The sequence below is a fragment of the Pinus tabuliformis genome, chromosome 1_2 (assembly GCF_031772625.1).
Source record: "Pinus tabuliformis cultivar Carrire ecotype Pingquan chromosome 1_2, CPIR1, whole genome shotgun sequence".
Classification (NCBI taxonomy): Eukaryota; Viridiplantae; Streptophyta; class Pinopsida; order Pinales; family Pinaceae; genus Pinus; species Pinus tabuliformis.
This window is the reverse complement of record NC_142298.1, coordinates 204,515,623-204,539,930: the sequence shown is the minus strand read 5'-3', so window position 1 is coordinate 204,539,930 and position 24,308 is coordinate 204,515,623. Positions and strand designations below refer to the sequence as shown.

At 38.1% G+C, this 24,308-nt stretch overlaps 1 pseudogene; it reads left to right on the top strand.

Annotated features, from left to right (window-relative positions):
* The first annotated feature begins 326 nt into the window (after window positions 1-326).
* LOC149205179 (RAF-like serine/threonine-protein kinase PRAF) lies at window positions 327-24,308 on the top strand (annotated as a pseudogene).

Below are 24,308 nucleotides of genomic sequence, written 5' to 3'. Positions count from 1 at the left end.
TGCGTGTTGATCCGAAACCATACTTGAGCATCAAAATTATCATAGCCTCCACTTGGACTGTTCTTTCTGAGGACCTCCGTGGTTTATCAGGTTCAGGTTTGAGTGATCCTTAAATTATAAACAAGCTGATATGTTTGAATATTTTGTACCAACATCATATCAGTTCAAGAAGGGTATCAATGCATGTGATGTGGGAACAATGGGTGACATTCCTGATGTATCCCAAGCAAATAAACTCGATGGAAGAAAGAACGAAGTAGTAGTTCCAAGTTCTGGATTTAGTGTTCAGGAACTAAGAGAATGTTGTGGTTCATCAGGAATGAAATATGGATACACCTTTGAATAGTAAAAATGAAGTGGGTAGCCTTGGTTCTAGCCATGACATCATTGCTCATAATGAAAACCCAAGCACTTTGACCCATGCAAATGAACAACATCCTTCACAATCATTTGGGGAGAATGCATCTTCTGATGGTAGTGGGCATATGTCCTTTCTTCTTTTGGATGATCTATTGAATGATAGATCCTCTGATAACATCAATGAAGCTGGCTTTTACTCCGTAGTTGTCACCTCACCCGAAAGCATACCTGAGCAACACCGTTTGCAACTTCAGGTGAAGAGCATAATTGACGACGATGGTGTGCATTCCAATATTCGATCTAATACCAGTCCATTTTTAAGTCAAAGCTGCAGTTGCCGACTTTGCAACTGTAACATCACAACACAATAAATGTGGATCTACTTCATTCAACAAATACTTAAAATACACTCACGTGGCAACTGACAAGGCATCAGAACTTTCTTCCTGAACAAAATACCTTGCCACTATGAGTTTGTCACCAGCTAACAACAATTCTGTTTCAACTAACCTTCCTGCAACAGGAGAGGGAACCTATCAGGATTTGGACACTACAAAGGATGACCTTATTGCAGGACTACCTTCACTAACATTGGCTTTATCAGATCTCAAAGTGGAAGGTAAGGAGAAATTGTCTTATACAAATTATAGTTTTTACTGTATCTTTAAATGTGTTAGTGCTTGTTTTACCTCATGCATTTTTCATATTTGGATAACAATAAAATTATTTTAACTTTAACCCTATGTCATCCTCTAGATGAGAGTGTGAAAGGAGATAGATAGATTGTTGTCAAGGAAGTCACTATTGTATCTCTTCAGAAACCTATTTGTCCTACTACAATGCTCTCAAATTCATGAATAGAACCAGGCTACTAAGGTAGAAAGGTTCAAGGAAACATGTTGAGCCCTGAACTTGCATCTTTCCTATATACCTTCCTAGACTTTTTCCATTCACATGGACCTCCTAAGCTATCAACATCATTGTATATTAATCATAAAAAAGCACTTAAAGTGGGTTTTAACTATTTTTTGTGTCTGTTGTTTGAATTAGATTTTTTCTCATTGAGCTGTGGAATCCTGTCACTTTCTGCAACTGCTTCAACTTTCCGCAGCTGTTTTTGTTAAAGTCTACATTGCAGGTGTCATCAGGCAAATCGAGCCACATGGGAAAGTTGGAAATGACTTAGACATGGACCGAGTCCTATTGGCTCAGTCAGATTCATCAGAGGAGGTTGTGGTCAACGATGGTCAAGCGACGGTCAAACAGAAGAGTCCTACGGCAACAGGACTTCGTTTCCAAGCATGTGAAAGATTTTCGTGGCCGTTTCTAGATTTCTGGAGGCAGGCTAACACCTGTTGGCTACCCACGATGTGAATCCAACAAGCTGTTTTCAATAGATTGCATAATCTCGGCAACATGACGTTAAATCCATGGACACTGTCGTTTACGTGTCCTCTGTCAGCGCAGTTTATAGGAAAACAGTTATGTAGCCTTTTGTTATAAATAATGCTTTTCTATACGCATAGTAGTTAGTCTTTTGAATATAATTTTGCTGTGAAAAGCCCACTGTGCCATGACACTAGTTTCATTATTGTGACTGCATTCTGAAATATATGAGAAGACTCTGTTTCGGAGCATAATTCTTGATTGATAGCTGTTGCCCGAGGTTGTGCAGAGGGCCCCTGCACACACCGAGGTTTTGTTTCCTATTGCTGTACAGTTTCATGCTGTGTTTCTTTATGTTTATTATGCCATGGTTATTCACTTATGTATATTTCATTTACTATGGTACTAACGTTTCATTCTTGTTCATAATTTTACATGCTTTACATTGCTGTTAACACTGATCAGTGTGTATGTTCCAAATTACAGTAGGCAGCCCGAGCATTTGCATTTTCACAATGACTAATGACATGGAATCAGTCTTTCTACTAACTTACTTTTCTTAGCTTTTAATTCCAGTTCTGTTTTGTTTATTTCAGTTTTGTTCTTTGGCTTTAATAGTTAGCTTAGATATCAGATTTCTCAAGTTGTTGATGATTACCTCCGAAAGCCATAGCGAGACTAACTGGCGAGGGGTCAGACTATGAATTGATGTGATTTGATTTTAAGTTTATTTTTCTGCAATTAGATATCAGATTGCTCAAGTTGTTGATGATTACCTCCGAAAGCCATAGCAAGACTAACTGGTGAGGGATCAGACTATGAATTGATGTGATTTGATTTTAAGTTTATTTTTATGCAATTAGATATCAGATTGCTCAAGTTGTTGATGATTACCTCCGAAAGCCATAGCGAGACTAACTGGCGAGGGGTCAGACTATGAATTGATGTGATTTGATTTTAAGTTTACTTTTCTGCAATTAGATATCAGATTTCTCAAGTTGTTGATGATTACCTCCGAAAGCCATAGCGAGACTAACTGGCAAGGGGTCAGAATATGAATTGATGTAATTTGATTTTAGCTTTACTTTACTTGCAATTTTTTGATTTCTTTGAGTACAGTATCTTAATTCATTTCTTTTGTATTTAGACAGCAGCAGGGATAATGGTTTCATGATCAATAGTTCATTGTTTGTTTGATTAGAATAGTGGCACTTTTTCATTTTTTTTTAAGAATTTATTTCACCATTAGTATGTTCTAAGACTCTCTAAAAGTTTGAAGTTTTGGAAATCATTATAAAGGACATAATTGCCTTGAAAATTTATATGCATACTTGTCTTTTAGAATTTCCATTTCACATAAGAGATAAACGAAGATAAAAACCCCCAAAACAAAATAAAAAAAATCAAAAACGACAAAAAGTAAGAAATAGGTTATCTTGCACATATAGTGCGCCACACTTCAACAGTTTACGACTCCCAGATTGAAAATTAATATAGCAATTTAGGACACTCTAAATTGACCCAACATTTTGGCGTCGTTGCCGGGGAAGTGTAACTATGTAGCCAATTTCTTAAAAGAAAAAATATTCAAAGAAGGGAAAAATTGATAAGCTCTCAAAGTATGCTCTCCTCTTGCACCTAGTGTGATCTGGAGGATCAGAAAAGAGAGTTATTGGTTCAATAATTTCCTAAGTATGCTCTCTTCTTGCACCTAGTGTGATCTGGAAGATCAGAAAGAGAATTATTAGCCCGACTTAAAAAAAAAAATAAAAAAATAAAAAATAAAATTGACATGCATAGAGCAAGAGATTCTAGGGGAAGGTTTATATCTAGGGCCAAGAGTTCAATTTTTACAACTCCATCTACTTCAAGGCATAGACAAGATACACCTCCATCATCTCCAACTCACACTACCAGCCTTAGGATTCCTGGAATTCAAGGGGCAGCAGTTGAATTAGGAGACTCTCCCACACTATCCATCAAATTTGACCTAGGGAAAGAACCTTTCTTCACTTCTACAGGGGAACATATTGTAATCAAAGAAGTAGAATCACCTGAAGAAGAAGAGGGAGAAATTCCTCCTCGTTCGCCATTAATAGAAGAACCAGAGGACTCTGAAAACTCTGAGGAAACTATCATGACAGAGGAAGTAGTAAACGGATTTGGAGGAGGAGGTAGAGGTAGAGGTAGAGGAGGAGGAAACAATGGAGGAGGTACATGTAACAATGGGGAAAATATGGATGGAGATAACTCATTTGGATTCCCTATAGTTGATGAGGAAACTCATACAAAAATGAAAAACATCTCACCATCTGTCCTCCCAAACTTTTATGGGTTGCGAAGTGAGGATCCTGAAACATTTCTATTTGAGTTTGAAGTCGTGTGCCGAACTTATGACTATATGGAAGACTCTCAAAAAATCAAATTGTTTCCTTCAACATTGAAGGGAGCTGCTTTGAAATGGTTCATGGGATTAGTCACTCAATCTATTAGGACTTGGAATGATATGAAATAAATATTTCTGGATAGATACCTGGACTATTGCATGCCAAACAACCATAAGGATGAGGTATTCAAAATGGTGCAAAAAGAAGATGAAAACTTGGAGGATTTACTTGAAAGATTTCAATACAACTTAAAAAGAGCAAAAATGAGTAACTTAGATGAGGATACCTTGAAATCTCTTCTATTAAAAGCCATTAGAGATGAATGGATAGATATTTTAAACATGATGGGAAAGGGAGACATTTCTCAACTTCCATTTCGTGACATAGCAGAACTATGTGTCCATCTCTCAAGGGGAAATATAAAACGAGAAAAGGGCCTAGAGATCCTTCTCTTATTAGAGCAAACAATTCTGCAACTAGATCAGTAAGTAGGGCAGAGATTGGTAATATGCTTGATGAGTTCAAAACTGATATTCTAAGGAGCCTTAGTGAACAATTAGACACCCTTAAAATACAAAACAAGCAGAAAGCAGAAGCTGAAGCCTTGGCCATCTTTTGTCCAAAATGTAGGAAGAAACATGCTCTAAGGGAATTCCCTTTGGATGAAAAAGTTGTAGAAACATGTATGATTTGCTCAGAAAGCCATGAGACCAAGGATTGTCCTTCAATTCCTGGGCTCAAAGCTGTCTTTCGAGAAGATCCAAATTCAGTAAAGTCTCTCTGTTTTGTTTCAAGGAGACCTTGGCAGGGGCAACAAAATCAAGGGTTTAACAACCCTATGAACTTTCAACCCCCGCCAAAGTGGAATTCTTGGCAACAACCTTGGTCCCAATCTCAAAATCCATATCAATCATGGGTACAAGGTATGCAAAATACTTATGGGATATTTGCTCAATTTTATCAACATCCTCCATCTTTTCAAAATCAACAAGCTCCAAAACTTCCAAATCGAAACCCACAACTTTCATTGCCATTTTCACAACAACAACCTTCTCAACAAAATCCAAATTCTCAACTCTTGCTTCCATTCCAACAAAAGAAAAATCAACTACCAGCCCAACCATTGCTAAATCCTAATAACAAAATCCTCAGAATGCTTACTTGGTAGAAGGACGACAATTTCCTACCTATATGATTGTTCCTCTTAATGATGTACAACTTAGGTCTGGTAGAGTTTTAGAAAAACCTTGTATAGATGCTCAAAAGCAAAGTACTTCTGAGGAAGATTCTCTTAAAGTCAATAAAGGTTCTGAAGCATCTCTTCAAAACCCAAACACTCAAAAAGAAGAAGAAAAAGAGTCAACCCCCACAACTCCTATAGTTGAGAAACCTGCATCTTCATCCACACCTCCTTTCCCTGAAAGATTACAAATTTACAAAGGGTTGGAAAAACAAATCTTGTTGCCTGACTATGATTTCCTAGATGAATTAAAGAATGTCTGTATCAAGATTCCCTTGCTACAATCCATTAGAGAGATTCCTATTCTAGCAAAAACAATAAAGGAGTTGAGTCTCAAAAGACCAGGAAAGAAACCAAGAGATACAAGAAGAATCCACCTGGTAGGAAAAATTGCAGATATCATGATGGGAAAGATTATCATGCAGAAATATGTAGATCCAGGTAGTCCAATCGTCAAGACACATATAAATGGGATAGAAATTCCAAACACATTAATTGACTTAGGGGCTGCTATCAACATTATGAGTAGATAGACTATGGAACAGCTTAATGTTGAAAACGCGACAAGATGATGGAGCTTAGTGAAAAGAAGTCGCCTTCACTAAGTGGGCCCGCAGGCTATTTTTGGCGCAAAGTCTATTTTTAGACATATGGATCATGGTCTATGAGTTGCAGGATGCTATTTATGGATGATTGGTCATGTTGGTAAAACTAGATGGACTTCTATTTTTAGACATATGGGTGGAGTCTATTTTTAGACTGCGAGTCTAAAAATAGAACAATGGAATATTATTAGCTCTTAATAATATTTGGACTATAAACATTATCTTATCCTCTTGCAACACTTCAGTTCAAGCTACGGATGTGGAACATGCAACTGCCAGAAGGAAATACGCTTTTCCTATGGGTTAGTTGAGCTATTGCATGATGGACTTCAGTTAGAACTCAAGTGATTGAGTTTGGTGAAGTTGATTGAGGAGTTGATGGAGTTGTGTTCAGTTTGACTTAGTTGAACTAGTTGTATTTAGTCTAACTGCCAAATACACTAGTGATGAGTGATGTGAATTAATTGTTAATTAATTCACTAATTATTAACTCATAAATCAACTAAAAAATACATCAGTTAACTCAGTGCATGGACAGCTTAGTGGGGACAAGTGTTAGAGGTGGGTGAAAGGGTGAGACTACTATCAGTTGTGACTATAGTTGTGCATGAGATTTGCACAATAATTGATTGAGATTACCAATGAGGATTGCGCAGTACAAGCCAAGGGAATTCGAACTTGGATCATATCTATTCTTAACTTGGATTACGCAGTAGAGGCAGGCAAACAGTGGAGGAGATTTGAACCTGTGACTTGATTCAGATCTGAGCTAGTTTGTGTGTAGCAGGTGGAGATAGTACTGAGTACTTGTGAGGAGTATTGTACTATGTATTGTTACATGTTCTCTATCATTATAATATACAGATAGTTGGGGGTTTTCAGCTGTATGCTTTCTCCAGTACATACTGTGTTGATATGTGTGATTGATTTTTCAATGTGCGCATGCGATTGTTTTTAATTCCGAAAATTGATGATCAACGTAGAGGAGGTTATGTATTATGCATGCATTCTGCAAATAGTGTATAATTAGGATAATCTTTGTGAATAAGTGTTATATTATTCAAAATTTCTACATGGTATTAGAGCGAAGTTGATCATCAGATCTATTATTCAGAAGGTGATTACATTTTATTTCTTCAGGCAGAGTCTGTAATCGGGCCAGGTAGCCTCTGGATTCATCCTTCTTTTTGATGGTGAGATATCTGGTAAATTCCCATACAATCAATCTCTGTACGAGAAATACTTTGTTCTCATGAATTTTAGATCAGAAGCGGTTGAGTTTTGAGCTGGTGGAATTCGAATTTGCAGCAGTGTTTTCTTGGTGTCGAAGTTGAAATGTCTTTCAATAGATTGCGATTGGAGTATGCCCTTGAAGGCAACTCGAATTATATTGCATGGAAAGACAGGATGGAGGCGGTTTTAGATGAAAATGGGTTGAAGGAGTTCATAGAAGCTGAGGTCCCAAAGCCTAATGATGCTGCTCATGTTGAGGCTTGGCAAAAGAAGACAACAAAGTGTCAAAGGATTCTGTTGGAGGGCATGAAGGATCACATTGTATCCAGCCTACATGGAAAGGCTTCTCCATACTTAATGTGGAAAGCGTTGACAGATCTATTCCAAAGCAAGAGCGACCAAAGGAAGTTGGCGCTCAAGGATAAACTCAGAAACATTAAGTGTGAGAAAGGAGACAGTATGCCCAAGTATCTCACGAAGTTCACCCAATGCCGGGATGAGCTGGGAAGTGTGGGGGTGATTGTCGATGATGAGGATGTGGTGAGCTTGGCTCTCGTTGGTCTTTCGAAGAGTTGGCATTCCTATCAGGACTCTGTCAATGGTTAGGAGAAATTGCCAGGATGGGAGAGGCTTTGGTCTGATCTTGTGCAAGAGGAGATTAGGCGAAATACCAGGGACAAATCTTCATCAAAGGCATCTGATGAAGAAAATTGCGCTTTGGCTGCCAAAGAAAAGAAGGGGAAGAACAAGGAAGCTTCTCATTCCGGTGCGGAAGGCAAGAAGCAGGACATGTCCAAGGTGAAGTGCTTTCACTATCACCAGCACAGACATTATGCCACAAATTGTCCGCAGAAGAAGAAAAATAAGCAAGCTGCTGGATCTGTAGCGGGAGAGGCCTTAGCCTCGTAGTTTGAGCTGGATTTTTCACCGATCGCATGCTTGGTATCAAGTGTGATGGGATCGGGATGGTTCTTTGATAGTGGTGCATATTTTCACATGACATGAGATCGAGATTTGTTTTCAGATCTGGATGAGAAAGATCTTGGAGTGCACATCGAGATGGGCGATGATGGTAGATACAGTGTGACCGATATTGGTACCATTTCTTTTGAGAGGGAGTCTGGTAAACCCTTCGTATTGAAGGAAGTGATGCATGTTCCAGGATTGAAGAAGAATCTTATCTCTGTGGCGATGTTAGAAGACAAGGGATATGATGTTGTCTTCAGCGAGGGAAAGGCTTTCCTGCACAGTAAGACAACTGGAGAAACTTGGAAGATAGGGGTTCGAGTCAAGAACCTTTATCAATTGCATGTAGATGGCTGCGCAACAATGGCATGCAAGGCAGAAGGATTGGTGAGCTGAGATGATGGCGAGCTGTGGCACCAGAGATTGGGCCACCTTCACCATGGAGCCTTGAAGATACTGCAACAGATTTCTACTGGACTTCCTAAAGGCACTCTTGCGCAGTCAGATCAGTGCAAGGGGTGTACTTTGGGAAAATTTGTGAAAGCCACCTTTCACGAGAAGGATAGTCCCGCCACGACGATCCTTGAGAGAATTCACACAGACATGTGTGGACCTTTCTCAGTAGCTTCGATAGCAAAACACAAGTACTACGTGATCTTTGTTGATGATTTCTCTCGAAAGTGCTGGATCTTCTTCATGTAGAAGAAGAGCGAGACATACTCAAAGTTCTGTGAGTTCAAAGGACTGGTCGAGAAGGAATCGGGGAAGAAGGTGAAGGCTCTTAGGAGCGACAATGGTGGTGAATTCATCTCTGGCGAGTTCAAGGAATTCTGCAGCACATAAGGGATTCGAAGAGAGCTCATAGCTCCCCATAACCCACAGCAGAATGGGGTTGCTGAGTGGAAGAACAAAACGATCGTGGGTGCTGCACAGGCGATGTTGCATTATCAGGGCCTACCCCTTCACTTGTGGGTGGAGGAATGCAATACTGCAGTATATGTGCAGAACCGTTGTCCTCACAAGATACTTGGAATGAGTACACCCAAGGAGGCTTATTCTGGTAAGAGGCCTTATATTTCCCATTTGAGAATTTTTGGTTCTCCTATTTACATGCATGTGACGAAGGATGCCAAGAAGAAGCTGGAGCTGACCGTAGAGGTTGGGATATTTGTGGGGTACACTGATACGCCCCACAACTATCGTGTGTATTTTCAAGATAGTCGCAAGACTGTTATGCGATGAGATATCAAATTTCAGGAGGAGAAAGCCATGAAGTGTTCGCTTGAGAGGGAGCCACACTTGCATGTAGATGAGGAGCTATTAGTTCCTAAGGATGAGCTTCAGGACGTGGATCAGCCACAAGATGAAGCTCATGGAGTGGAAGAGACCACTCATGCAACGCCAACCATCAGAGGGCGAAACCGCACTCGACTGGCTCAAGATGCAGATAAGGTTGTAGGACCACCTACAACACAACACAGATAGAGACAATCACTTGATTGGTACACTGGATACATGGCTCTTGTGAGAAAATGTGTCGTGACTGAGCCATCCTCTTTCGAGGAAGCTGTGGAGGATCCCACATGGGTAGATGCCATGGTGGAAGAGTATGATTCGATTGTCAGAAACAGTGCATGGGAGATTGTCCCAAGATCGGAGGGGAAATCAGTGGTGGGTTCGAGATGGATCTACAAAATGAAGCATCAGCTGACGGGAGTGTGGAGAAGTACAAGGCAAGATTTGTTGCTCGAGGCTTCTCACAGATAGAGGCAATCGATTATGAGGAGACCTTTGCACCTGTCGCAAGGTATTCTTCCATACGGACGATTCTTGTTCTCTCAGCGCAGATGGGGTGGCACATCCATCAGATGGATATGAAGACTATGTTCCTCAACAGAGTCATTGAGGAGGAGGTGTACATAGAGTAGCCCGAAGGTTTCGAGATCTTCAGAAGTGAGTCGCATGTGTGCAGGCTCAAGAGAGCGTTGTATGGGTTGAAACAAGCACCTCGTGCTTAGTACACATAGATAGACAGTTATTTCACCGGACTTGGATTCTCCAAGAGTGAGGCGGATCCTAACCTATACTAGATTGTGGTGGAGGGTAAGTTGCTGATCATTGTACTTTATGTAGATGATTTGATTTTGACAGGAGATGAGCTATTGATACTTTCATGCAAGGAGGATCTTGCTAAAGAGTTTGAGATGAAGGACTTGGGCCTCCTTCATTATTTCCTGGGATTGGAAATTTGGCAGCGCAGTGATGGACTATTTGTTTCTCAGGGTAAGTATGCCCGGGAGATACTGGAGAAGTTCAACATGCATGACTGCAAGCCTGTTAATACTCCTCTTCCTGGAGGTTGGAGGAAGGAGGATGCTACTTCAGCGGAGGTAGTGGATGCCACTGTTTATCGATAATTGGTGGGGTCACTTATGTATCTGGTCAATACACAACCCGATATATGCTATGCTGTTAACCAGCTTTCACAAGCTATGGTTAAGCCAACCAAGCTCTTATGGAAGGCAGGCAAGCATGTATTGCGTTATCTCAGAGGCACAACAGGATATGGATTTTGGTATAGAGAGGAGGACGAGGTGAAGCTATGTGGCTTCACGGATGTAGATTGGGAAGGGAGCCCAACGGACAGAAAGAGTACATCTGGATGGATCTTCAGTATCGAGTCAACAACAGTTTCTTGGTACAGCAGGAAGCAGAGATCCATGGCACTCAGTTTAGTAGAGGCCAAGTATATGGTAGCAAGTTTGGCTGCATGCGAGGCTATATGGATGAGGAAGATCCTGGTCGGGTTGTTCGGGTCACACTTGGAGCCTACTGTGATTTATTGTGATAACCAAAGTTGCATTATACTCTCGACTAATCTAATATTTCATGATAGATCCAAGCACATCAACATCAGGTACCATCATATCAGAGATTGTTTGCAGCGGAGAATCATGTTACTTTCATACATTCCCACGGAGGATCAGGATGCTGATATCTTGACGAAGGCACTCACCAGGAGAAAATTCGAATACCACAGAGGCAGGATAGGGGCTGAAGATAATCCATATCTTGTTGAGAGGGAGTGTTGAAAATGCAACAAGATGATGGAGCTTAGTGAAAAGAAGTCGCCTTCACTAAGTGGGCCCGCAGACTATTTTTGGTGCAAAGTCTATTTTTAGACATATGGATCATGGTCTATGAGTTGCAGGATGCTATTTATGGATGATTGGTCATGTTGGTAAAAATAGATGGACTTCTATTTTTAGACATATGGGCGGAGTCTATTTTTAGACTACCAGTCTAAAAATAGAATAGTCGAATATTATTAGCTCTTAATAATATTTGGACTATAAACATTATCTTATCCTCTTGCAACACTTCAGTTCGAGCTACGGATGTGGCACATGCAACTTCTACAAGGAAATACGCTTTTCCTATGGGTTAGTTGAGCTATTGCATGATGGACTTCAGTTAGAACTCAAGTGATTGAGTTTGGTGAAGTTGATTGAGGAGTTGATGGAGTTGTGTTCAGTTTGACTTAGTTGAACTAGTTGTATTTAGTCTAACTGCCAAATACACTAGTGATGAGTGATGTGAATTAATTATTAATTAATTAACTAATTATTAACTCATAAATCAACTAAAGAATACATTAGTTAACTCAGTGCATGGACAGTTTAGTGGAGACAAGTGTTAGAGGTGGGTGAAAGGGTGAGACTACTATCAGTTGTGACTATAGCTGTGCATGAGATTTGCACAATCATTGATTGAGATTTCCAATGAGGATTGCGCAGTACAAGCCAAGGGAATTTGAACTTGGATCAGATCTATTCTCAACTTGGATTGCGCAGTAGAGGCAGGTAAACAGTGGAGGAGATTTGAACCTGTGACTTGATTAAGATCTAAGCTAGTTTGTGTGTAGCAGGTGGAGATAGTACTGAGTACTTGTGAGGAGTATTGTACTATGTATTGTTACATGTTATATATCATTATAATATACAAATAGTTGGGGGTTTTCAGCTGTATGCTTTCTCCAGTACATACTATGTTGGTATGTGTGATTGATGTTTCAATGTGCGCATGCGATTGTTTTTAATTCCGCAAATTGATGATCAACATAGAGGAGGTTATGTATTATGCATGCATTTCGCAAATAGTGTATAATCAGGATAATCTCTGTGAATAAGTGTTATATTATTCAAAATTTCTACACTTAAACTTCCTAATCTTGTTTTTACACCTTCCTTACTGCAACTTGCAGATAGATCAATAATCAAACTAGATGGTGTATTAGAAGATGTTTCAGCCTCTTTAAATTCTTGGGAATATCCAGTAGATTTCATGATTTTGACTCCCAAGAGTAATTTAGGAGGGCACCCACTCATCTTAGGAAGACCTTGGCTAGCCATAGCTGATGCTTTCATTAGTTGTAGATCTAGAGATATGTACATTTCTAATGGTAATTTGATAAAGAAGTTCAATTTGTTTCCTCCAACAAAAGAAATTACAGAAGTAGGAGATAATGAATGGGTCAATGATGAGGACGCTATACAACCTGTCTTAACCATTTCTAAAATTAGTGAAGATTGTCAAATTCTGAACACATTATAAAACTTTGAAACATATTCAGAATATGACCACACACAATTTTAGTTAGATTCTGACATCGAGTATTTATCATCAAGACAAATGTCTCTTTACTCTATGGAAGAGTTCGGTAGTTCCACCATTTAGATTTTTCCAGGTAAAACATTGAATATCAATAAAAATTTGGAAAAGTCACAACAGGAATAGCTAACCAAAATCTTGCAAAAACATTCTACTACATTTGCATGGGTGTATACTGATATGAAAGGTATTGATCCTAAGACTTGCATTTATCACATCTACATCGAGGAAAACAGTAGACCAATCAGACAACCTCAGAGAAGGATGAATTCAAACCTTAGGGAGATAGTGAAAGAAGAGCTCCAAAAACTACTCAATGTAAACTTCATTTATCCAATTTCAGATAGCCGATGGGTTTCTCCTTTGGTTATAGTACCTAAAAAGAATGGTAAATGGAGGGTATGCATTGATTACAGAGAATTTAATAAAGAAACTTTGAAGGATCACTTTCCTTTGCCCTTTATCAATGAAGTATTAGATACATTAGCAAGCAAAAAATACTTTTCATTTCTGGATGGTTTTAGTGGCTATAATCAAATTCAAGTAGCACCTGAAGGTCAAGATAAGACCACATTTACCTGTCCATGGGGAACTTTTGCTTATTGAGTGCTTCCTTTTGGATTATGTAATGCACCTGCAACATTCCAAAGAGCAGTACTAGGAATCTTTTCTGACCTAATCCATGATTGTGTAGAGGTTTATATGGATTATTTTATAGTTTATGGTAATTCATTTGAAGAGGCATTATAGAATTTGGAAAAAGTCCTTATAAGATGTAAAGAAACAAACCTTTCATTAAGTCATGAAAAATTCTTTATGATGTTTACTGAAGGTATTGTTTTGGGACATCACATTTTAGGGGATGGGATTAAAGTTGATAGATCAAAAGTTGAAGTCATCTCCAAGTTGCCTATTCCAAATTGTCAAAAAGATGTTAGAAGTTTTCTAGGATTTACTGGGTACTATAAAATATTTATAGAGAACTTCACTAAAATAGCATCTCCACTCTTAAATTTCTTACAAAAGACTGTGAATTCAAATGGGATCCTGATTGTCAATCATCGTTTGAAACTTTGAAAACAAAAATATCTGAAGCACCCATCTTGAGAGGGCCAAATTGGAAACTTCATTTCCATATTTCTACAGATGCTTCAGATACAGATCTAGGGGTTGTGTTGGGTCAAAAGGATTTAGTTCCTTATGCCATTTACTATACCAGTAAAAATTTAACTCCCACTGAGTTGAACTATACTGTGATTGAAAAAGAGTTCTTAGCTGTTGTTCATGTAATCAATAAGTTTAGACATTATATAATAGGCTATGAAACTTTTATCCATACTGATCATTCTGCGGTTAGATATCTAATGAACAAACCTGTTACTAATGGTAGAGTTACAAGGTGGATCTTACTTTTATAGGAGTTCAATATCACTATGTTGGATAGACCAAGAAAACAAAATACAGTAGCTGATTTCTTGTCTAGGATTCAGAATACTAAAGAAGATTCTCCTGTAGAGGACAAGTTTCCTAATGAATATTTATTTGCAGTAACTACTAAGACTCCTTGGTATGGAGATATAGCTAACTATTTGGTTACAGGGAAACTGCCTCCACATGCATTTCCTGGTGAAAGAAGAAAGATTATTTAGGAGAGTTCAAAATATTCATGGATTTCTAATAAATTGTCTAAAACAAGGCCAGATCTTGTGATCAGAAGATGTGTTAAGGAAGATGGAATGCCTGATATCCTCAAAGCATGTCATGATGAACCATGCGGTAGACACTTTTCTAGCAAAAGGACAGCCTATAAAATCCTCTCTTTGGGATATTATTGGCCATCCCTTTTCAAAGATGCAAAACAGCATGTCAAAAGGTGTGACAACTGCCAAAGTGTAGGGAAACCTACCTTTTCAAATGAAATGCCATTGCAGCCACAGGTACTCATCGAACCCTTTGAAAAATGGGCTTTAGATTTCATTGGACCTATTAACCCACCATCTAAACAAAAAAAGTATATATTGGTATGTACTGATTATGTCACTAAATGGGTAGAAGCCAAAGCATTATTTTCTGCTACTGAAAATTCAGTTGTTAATTTTCTTTATGAGGATATTTTTACTCACTTTGGTGTTCCAAGAGAAATTGTGACAGATCAGGGAAGCCAATTCACATCCAACCTGGTGGAGAAGCTGATGGAAGAATACAAAATCAAGCACATAAAATCTACTCCTTACCATCCGCAAGCAAATGGCGAAGTGGAGTCTACAAACAAAGTTATTGAAGGCATCATCACCAAAACTGTTCATTTACACAGAAGAGATTGGGTAGAAAGGCTTCCTGAAGCCTTATGGGCCTACAGAACTACATGGAGAAATACAACAACACATTCTCCCTATTAACTAGTTTATGGGAAATAAGTCCTACTCCCCATTGAGTTCCAAGTCAAAACTTTTAAGATGGCCGTTCAGTTGGGGATGGATCTATCAGAAGCACAAAAGCACAAAATGGAGCAATTGAATGAGCTAGATGAGATCAGACAAGAGACAATTCTAAGAATTCATCTAGTTCAATATCAAAGAGCTAAGTGGCATGACAAATACATCAAAGAGAAAAAGTTTCAAGAAGGAGATTGGGCATTGCTATTTGGTTCCAAGTCTAAAGATTTTAAGGAAAATTTCAGACTCATTGGCTTGGGCCATATGAGATTGACAAAATCTTTAGCAGTGGAGCGGTAAGAATCAAAACCACTGATGAATATCAAATTCCTCTTATTGTGAATGGCCACAGATTAAAGATCTATCATAAGCCACTCTAAAAGGAGGAATTTGTTAAAATGTTTCAAGATAGTTCTGCAATAAGGCTGGTGAAGAAGAATCCTTCTTCTCCACCAGCCTAGCCTTTGTACCTCTCTGTTTCCAAAAAGATAAAAAAATAAAAAAATTGTATAAGCCTGAAAACCAATCATTGATTGGCAGTCTTATACAGAAAATACAGGGCGAAAATCAGGAATTCTTGACGCCCTATATTTTCCAAAAAACTCTCTCTCTCTCTCTCATTTCACAGTTTTGTGACACTCCACTTCATTTCATTCCACTTCATTCCACTCCACTTCATTTCATTCCACTCCATTTTATCCATTTCATTTCGTTCTGCCAATAAAAGTTTTTTTTCATGACCATTTTCATTCAGTTAGTTATCATCTATCCATCTCCATTCAGTCAAATGATTGCTGTGTCAGTTTCCGCAGCTGAAACCAGTTTCCGTAGCTAGAAGCAGTTTCCGCAGCTATCACTCAGTTTTTCAAAACTGACAATCAGATGTTAGTTAAATAATCATGAAATAAAATGTAGGTATGACCGAGGACATAATCATGAAATCAAATGCAGGTATGACTGAGGACATATTATGAAGACATGAGGCACTTAAAAGCATCAACAAGGAGAAGCTGATCAAAGATTAATGAAAAAATGGCAAGAATTCCAAGGTATGAGTAGAAATTTATTTGAAATAACGTTCAAAGCACATTTTTACATAGTTACAAAACCATAGCTCCATTATATGCAATGATTGGTGTTGATAACCCCATAACCGTTCCACGATCTCTATATGATTCCCCCACAATCCTTGCATTTATTTTCAAATGGCATCATGATCAAGCCTCCGGTTTTAACTCGTGTTCAGCTGTAATTTGATACTCCACCTGTAATCATGGGACGTGGTTGATTTGATCACGACTTCTCTCCACCGCACAAATTCTGCAGCAATTTCATAAGCGTGTTTACGTCCACTCCACAGCCATTCAGTTTAAAATTCTGCTAGGTTCACTTTACTCCCCTACTATTTTATTGAAGCCACGGTTGCATTTCCACCTTGTTCATATCAGTCTCTGCTCCATTTCGTGAATTCACTCCTGCTACCTGTTCTCTGTTTTCCATTTACAGTCACTATTTTCTTCTCCATAAACCCTGTTCATCACCGTAACCCAGTTGTCTACCTCCGCTAAAACCCTTACTCACGCAGATGAATTTTAAAGATAGAAGGAAGGATGGGTCTATTGTTGAGGGCAGAACCGGAAGGGCCCAAGTTTTTGGAAGGATACCCGCAAGTGAAAAACATATTGAAAAAGGCAAGGTGGCTACGGTTTATTAAAAAATTCAAGGGCTACAACAAGGAGATTACAAAGAATTTTACGAGGTCTTTTAACAGTCTGGAAGTGGAAGTTGGAGACCTCAAGTTTACAGTCACTGAGGCATCTATAACAGCTGCTACAGAACTTTCGCAGGAGGGTGAATGCTGGTTTAAGAACAAGAGCTTTGACGAGAAGGCTTGGAGGGTTATCCTACGAAATCCAGGTATGGATGTAACTATTTTTAAATAAGGAATCCCTGTCCATGCTTTAGAAGAGAAGTGGGCCAGTCTATTGTTGATTATTCAAAAGTTCATCACCTGTGAGGGATGTTTTTGATCAATGTATATGTATCAAACCCAGTTATTGATGAATTTCCTAGAAAACCAAACCCTCAATTTGCCATACTTTTTACTGAACAATTTGAAAAAGATGTCTATAACCGTCCAAAAGAATCTGGGGAACGTAGAACCACACTTGTATCACCATGGCCTTGTGAAAATCTTGATAGAAAAACAATTGAAAGAAAATAAGGACACATGGGAGCAGTTTCTAATCAAAAATTTATTTCAAGATCCACAAGAAGCCCCTGAAAGCAGTACATCAAGAAGAAGCAGAAGAAAGAGAACAAGTGATAAAATTCAAAGTACTCCTACTAACATAGTTGAAGAAACTAGTAGAGAAGAAAGACTATATAAAAGGAAGAAGGAAAAGACTGAGGGTAAGAAGCCAACAAAATCAAAAGAGAAAAGAAGCATTGAAGCGGTGCATCAAACCCCAGAACCTTCCTTAGAAGAAGACCATCAAATATTGTTTGAAAGACTAGTTCACCTTCAGGAACATTCAGCTGCAGCCAAGAAGAAAGGAAAAGAAAAATAGAGTAGGGAGGAAAAAGACACTAGTCCACAACATGTAAGAAGAAGCTCCAGGCTTAAAGGGAAATTAAGTACAGTGCAAACCAAAGGACCCCACTTTATTGACTTGGGAGGGGAAACATCGGAGCAACTTCCAGCAACCTCTCCTGACCGTAGCCCACACCATACTTCCATTTCACAACCAGATTTTCACATGAGTCCTTCTCGGCTAGATTTGGAAATCAATCCTTCTCAACAGGATTTTGGGGTCAGCCCAAGGAAAACTACACCCGAGATAGACCTGAACCAGTAAGAGATGTATGATTATATAGAACCCTAGGAAAAGACAGCCACAGGTCCAAGCACTTCATCCACTCAGCCTCACAGAACATAAGAAGCTCTAGTCCAATCGTTGAAACAAGAAGTTTTTGAATTGGAGGTTTTAAATAGACATATTAAAAATGAAAATGAAGCATTAAAGGAACAAAGCAGATTGAACAAGATCATTCATGACAACACTATGTTACATCTGGGGCTGTGGCAGAAAAAGAACAGGAAATTGAAGAAGAAATGCAAGAGGTTGAGTAAAGCACTTATCAACCTCAAATTCAAATGCTTGATGAGGAAGCCCAGAATGTTAGCAGTACCAAGGAAGAGAAGAAGAGGGTTGGATGTGCTGGCGGAGGTCTCAGAGCATATGGATTGAAGAGAGGATGGTCAAAATTTTGGTTGCATGGGGACATGCAACACCTTCATAGTGGGTGTATGTTGAGCCCTGAACTTGCATCTTTCCTATATACCTTCCTAGACTTTTTCCATTCACACGGACCTCCTAAGCTATCAACATCATTGCATATTAATAATAAAAAATCACTTCAAGCGTTTTTTAACTATGTTTTGTGTCTGCTGTTTGAATTAGATTTTTGCTCATTGAGCTGCGAAATCTTGTCACTTTCCGCAACTGCTTCAACTTTCTGTAGTTGTTTTTGTTAAAGTCTACATTGCAGGTGTCATCAGGCAAATCGAGCCATATGGGCAAGTTGGAAATGAATTGGACATGGACTGAGTCCTATTGGCTCAGTCGGATTCATCAGAGGAGGCCATGGTCAATGGTGGTCAAGCGGTGGTCAAACAGAAGAGTCCTACGGCAACAGGACTCCGTTTCCAAGCACGTGAAAGATTTTCATGGCCGTTTCTAGATTTCTAGATTTCTAGATTGTTGGAAATAATACTGAGAGGGGGGGTGAATCAGTATTATCTGGCAATTTAACAAATCTTCCTTATTTGATCTTTGAATTATTCTTGCATATCAGTACCATAAAATAATGAGCATGAACAAAGAAAACAGATAGTCACACCAAAGAACACAAGATGTAAGGTGGAAACCCAATGTGGGTGAAAACCACCTGCTGCAATATGTCTCTATCTTCTTTCAAATTAGAAACTCCTTTTACAATGATTTTGTACTGGTGCAGTCCTTTACCAGTACGCAGGCTGCAACCTGCAGAGAGCTACAACTCTCTACTTCTTTTCATAAAGCATCAAATGATCATCCAGTACATAACAGTTACTGTCTACTACAGTTATCAGATCAGTAATAACATAATTAACCCAGAACACCTTATCAACAGATAAATACAATCAATAGAACAGAGACGCAGTTTTTCCTTCTGTGGCCTGTGACCAGACCCAGCTAACCTTTTGCTACACTGCGTTCAGACGCAGATATCCTTCTGCTGCGCTGCATGCCGACGCACTGTTCCTTCAACTGCTCTGCGTTCTGTTGCTTCAGGGACGCATCCAGAAACACAATCGCGCCGCGTCTTTCTGCTACAGAGACGCACCCAAAAACACTGTCGCGCCGCGTCCTTTGCTTCAGAGATGCACCTGAACCTTGATCGCTCTGTGTCCCCACGCAGATCTCCAGTTACTAAACCGCGTCCCAGACGCACCTGAACTTCGTCTGCCCTGCGTCCCCACGCAGGTTTCCAGATTCTGCACTGCGTCCCGGCGCGCTTTCCTTTCACCGTACCTGCGTCCCTCCGGGTATGAATGATTTCAAGACTTTAAGTGTAACCCAAACAGTCAGATCTTCAGATCTGATCTTGCGCCAAAGAGATCTCAGTCTTTCAGTAGATTCGCCTTCTTTAGATCTAGATCAGATCTCACCCAAAAGGATATTCAACCAAAGACATCCTTAGCCAAATGATCTCCTTGCTTTATATAGGCAAGCTCCTCCTCAAAACATGGAACAATACCACGAGCCGACACGATAGAAACACAAAACCGTCGGCTAGATACCACACAAGAAACCCCCACGTGCTTTTTCTCTGCCTTGAAAAGTGTGCACTGGGTGGACGCACCCCCTGAACGGCTGGATTGCGTCTCTGGACGCGGATCCTGCATGGTGTACCTGCGGGTACGCACCTTCTGAACTGGTTTCCTGCGTCCTTCTTAATTTTCAACAAACTGAGAGCCTTGCCACGGGAGTTGCCATCAAGTACAACATCTGTAACATACAGCCATACCAGAAAAACATAATGCCAACAATCTCCCCCCATACCAGAAAAACATAATGCCAACACGCTGACACCTGTAGGCTACCCACGATGTGAATCCAACAAGCTGTTTTCAATAGATTGCATAATCTCGACAACATGACGCTAAATCCATGGATGCTGTCGTTTACGTGTCCTCTGTCAGCGCAGTTTATAGGAAAACAATTATGTAGCCTTTTGTTATAAATAATGCGTTTCTATACGCATAGTAGTTAGTCTTTTGAATATAATTTTTCTGTTAAAAGCCCACTGTGCCATGACACTAGTTTCATTATTGTGACTACGTTCTGAAATATATGAGAAGACTCTGTTTCTGAGCATAATTCTTGATTGATAGCTGTTGCCCGAGGTTGTGCAGAGGGCCCCTGCACACGCCGAGGTTTTGTTTACTATTGCTGTACAGTTTTATTCTGTGTTTCTTTATGTTTATTATGCCATAGTTATTCACTTATGTATATTTCATTTACTATGGTACTAACGTTTCATTCTTGTTCATAATTTTACATGCTTTACATTGCTGTTAACGCTGATCAGTGTGTATGTTCCAGATTACAGTAGGCAGCCTGGGCATTTGCATTTTCACAATGACTAATGACATGGAATCAGTCTTTCTGCTGACTTACTTTTCTTAGCTTTTAATTCCAGTTCTGTTTTGTTTATTTCAGTTTTGTTCATTGGCTTTATTAGTTAGCTTAGATATCAGATTTCTCAAGTTGTTGATGATTACCTCCGAAAGCCATAGCGAGACTAACTGGCAAGGGGTCAGACTATGAATTGATGTGATTTGATTTTAAGTTTATTTTTCTGCAATTAGATATCAGATTGCTCAAGTTGTTGATGATTACCTCCGAAAGCCATAGCGAGACTAACTGGCGAGGGATCAGACTATGAATTGATGTGGTTTGATTTTAAGTTTATTTTTATGCAATTAGATATCAGATTGCTCAAGTTGTTGATGATTACCTCCAAAAGCCATAGTGAGACTAACTGGTGAGGGGTTAGACTATGAATTGATGTGATTTGATTTTAAGTTTACTTTTCTGCAATTAGATATTAGATTGCTCAAGTTGTTGATGATTACCTTCGAAAGCCATAGCGAGACTAACTGGCGAGGGGTCAAAATATGAATTGATGTAATTTGATTTTAGCTTTACTTTACTTGCAATTTTTGGATTTCTTTGAGTACAGTAGCTTAATTCATTTTTTTTGTATTTAGGCAGCAGCAGGGATAATGGTTTCATGATCAATAGTTCAATGTTTGTTTGATTAGAATAGTGGCATGTTTTCATTTTCTTTTAAGAATTTATTTCACCATTAGTATGCTCTAAGACTCTCTAAAAGTTTGAAGTTTTGGAAATCATTATAAAGGACATAATTGCCTTGAAAATTTATATCCATACTTGTCTTTTAGAATTTCAATTTCACATTAGGAGATAAACGAAGATAAAAACCCCCAAAACAAAATAAAAAAATAAAAAACGACAAAAAGTAATAAATAGGTTATCTTGCACATATAGTGCGCCACATTTCAATAGTTTACGACTCGCGGATTGAAAATTAATATAGCAATTTAGGACACTCTAAATTGACGAAACAAAACATTATACTAGAAATACTGCCAAAAGGGACAGAGGAAGAAGTTATTTCTACTATTGATTTGAACTTTGAGGTATTAAAGTTATTGTCAATGTTGCTTCCTACAAATTGTTTTCTTCCACTAGTAATGACAATGTGCATCTTTATTCTCCTTAACAAATATACAGGGACCTAGTATTGAAGAAGTTGACGATGGTTGGCCCGCAAAAGTTCTTAGCGATGATATTTTAGAGGAGTTGTAGGTTCAAAGGTTTATTTTTTAGTACCCTAAAATTTTTATTTTATTTTATTTATTAATTTATTTTTAATTTAATTTAATTTATTTTACTTTTTATTTATTTATTATTATTATTATTTATTTATTTAATTTAATTAATTAATTAATTTTTTATTTTTATTTATATTTTTTAATTTTTTTTTAATTTTTTTAATTTATTAATTTATTAATTTTTTAAAAATTTATTTATTTATTTATTTTTTAATTTTAATTTTTAATTTATTTTTTATTTTTTTATTTTTATTTTTATTATTTTATTTTATTTATTTATTTTTATTTTTATTTTTATTTTCATTTTTATTTATATTTATTTATATTTTATTTTTATTTTTATTTTTATTTATATTTTATTTATTTATTTATTTGTTTATTTTTTATATTTATTTATTTATTTATTTTTTATTTTATTTTATTTTATTTAATTTATTAATTTATTTATTTATTTTTCTGAAATTCACTCGAGTCTTGTATTGAGCATTCCCTCGTCCTTGCATTGCATTTTAGTAGACAATAAAAAATGATGACCTTGAAGAATTGAGAGAGCTTAGTTCCAACACATCTGGGGCAGTATATCATGGAAAATGGAGGGGAACAAACGTTGCAATCCAACAGATAAAGAATAGTTGCTTTATGGGAAATCCATTTGAGCAAGAAAGTTTGGTAAGAGCAGAACACTTTTCTGGATTTCTCCTTAGCAGTTATGTTTGTTGCATGATATCAATCTCAATTAACTTTTTTATTTAGAGGGATGATTTCTGGAGGGAAGCTTACATGCTTTCACAACTTCATCATCCAAATGTTGTTGCATTCTATGGTATTGTACCAGGCGGACCAGGGAGAACCTTGGCAATAGTAAGAGAATACATGGTGAATGGCTCAATCAAACAGGTCTTATAGAAGAAGGATAGAAAAAGGTTTGATACACATTCTTTTAATAGATTAATTCTCCATGTCTTCACATTGCCAAATAGAAGGGGAAACTGATAAATTTCTTGCACAACAAAATGCTAACATAAAGTACCAATTTTTATAGGACATTGATCATTGAAAGCATTTGATAATATTGATGGACGATGCTTTTGGGATGGAATACTTACATGAAAAGAATATCTTTCCCTTTGACTTGAAATGTGAGAATCTATAGGTAAACATGAGAGATCCCCAACGTCCTATATGTAAGGTAATTTTTTTTTGTAAAGGGAGTTAGCTACTATGTGGATTTGTGATATTTGTTGGCTACGGTGGGCCTTAACCGGTAATGTCTGGGTGGAGATGAGTGTTAGCCTCTAAGAAAACTCTATTTTGATTTCTAAGAGTCCCATATGATTCATAGAAATCTATATCTCCATTCACAATATTATACAGGTAAGTGATTTAGGGTTGTCAAAAAATAAAAAATTAAACATCGAACATTAGTTTTTGTTGGTGTGTGAGGAAACCTTCCATAGATGGCTCTAGAGCTGTTAAATGGTAGCAAAAATATGGTTTCAGAAAAGGTAAAATGACGAAATGATTTGATCTCTGATTATATGAGTGTCTCAGTTTCGAGTTTCTGAACATAGACCACAATTTCTAAACTTAGACCACAAATTATCTAGTATGTTTTTTTCGCTTCCAGGTTGACGTGTTTTCATTTGGCATTGTAATGTGGGAGCTGCTTATTGGAGAGGAGCCTTATGCCAATATGAATTGTGGGGAAATCATTGGTATGCTATTGTTCCTTGTAATGATGACCATCATCCTTGTAGTGCCATATCCATGTATTTGTCGTAGCTAAAGATAGAGGTGCGATATGTGTAATTCAAAAATATCTGGAAAATACTGTTGACGTCAAGCTTTATGGATATTTTGCAGGTGGCATAGTCAACAATACTTTGTGGCCACCTATCCCTAAGGGGTGTGTCATTAATGGAGAGTTGTTGGTCGGTAGACCCTTCTATGAGAACCACTTTCACAAATATTACTCTTGGATTACGTGCAATGGTAGAAATGCTTCCACCTAAAGGGCAGGCTCTTCAAGCTCACGTTCAAATGCATTCACAAAATTAG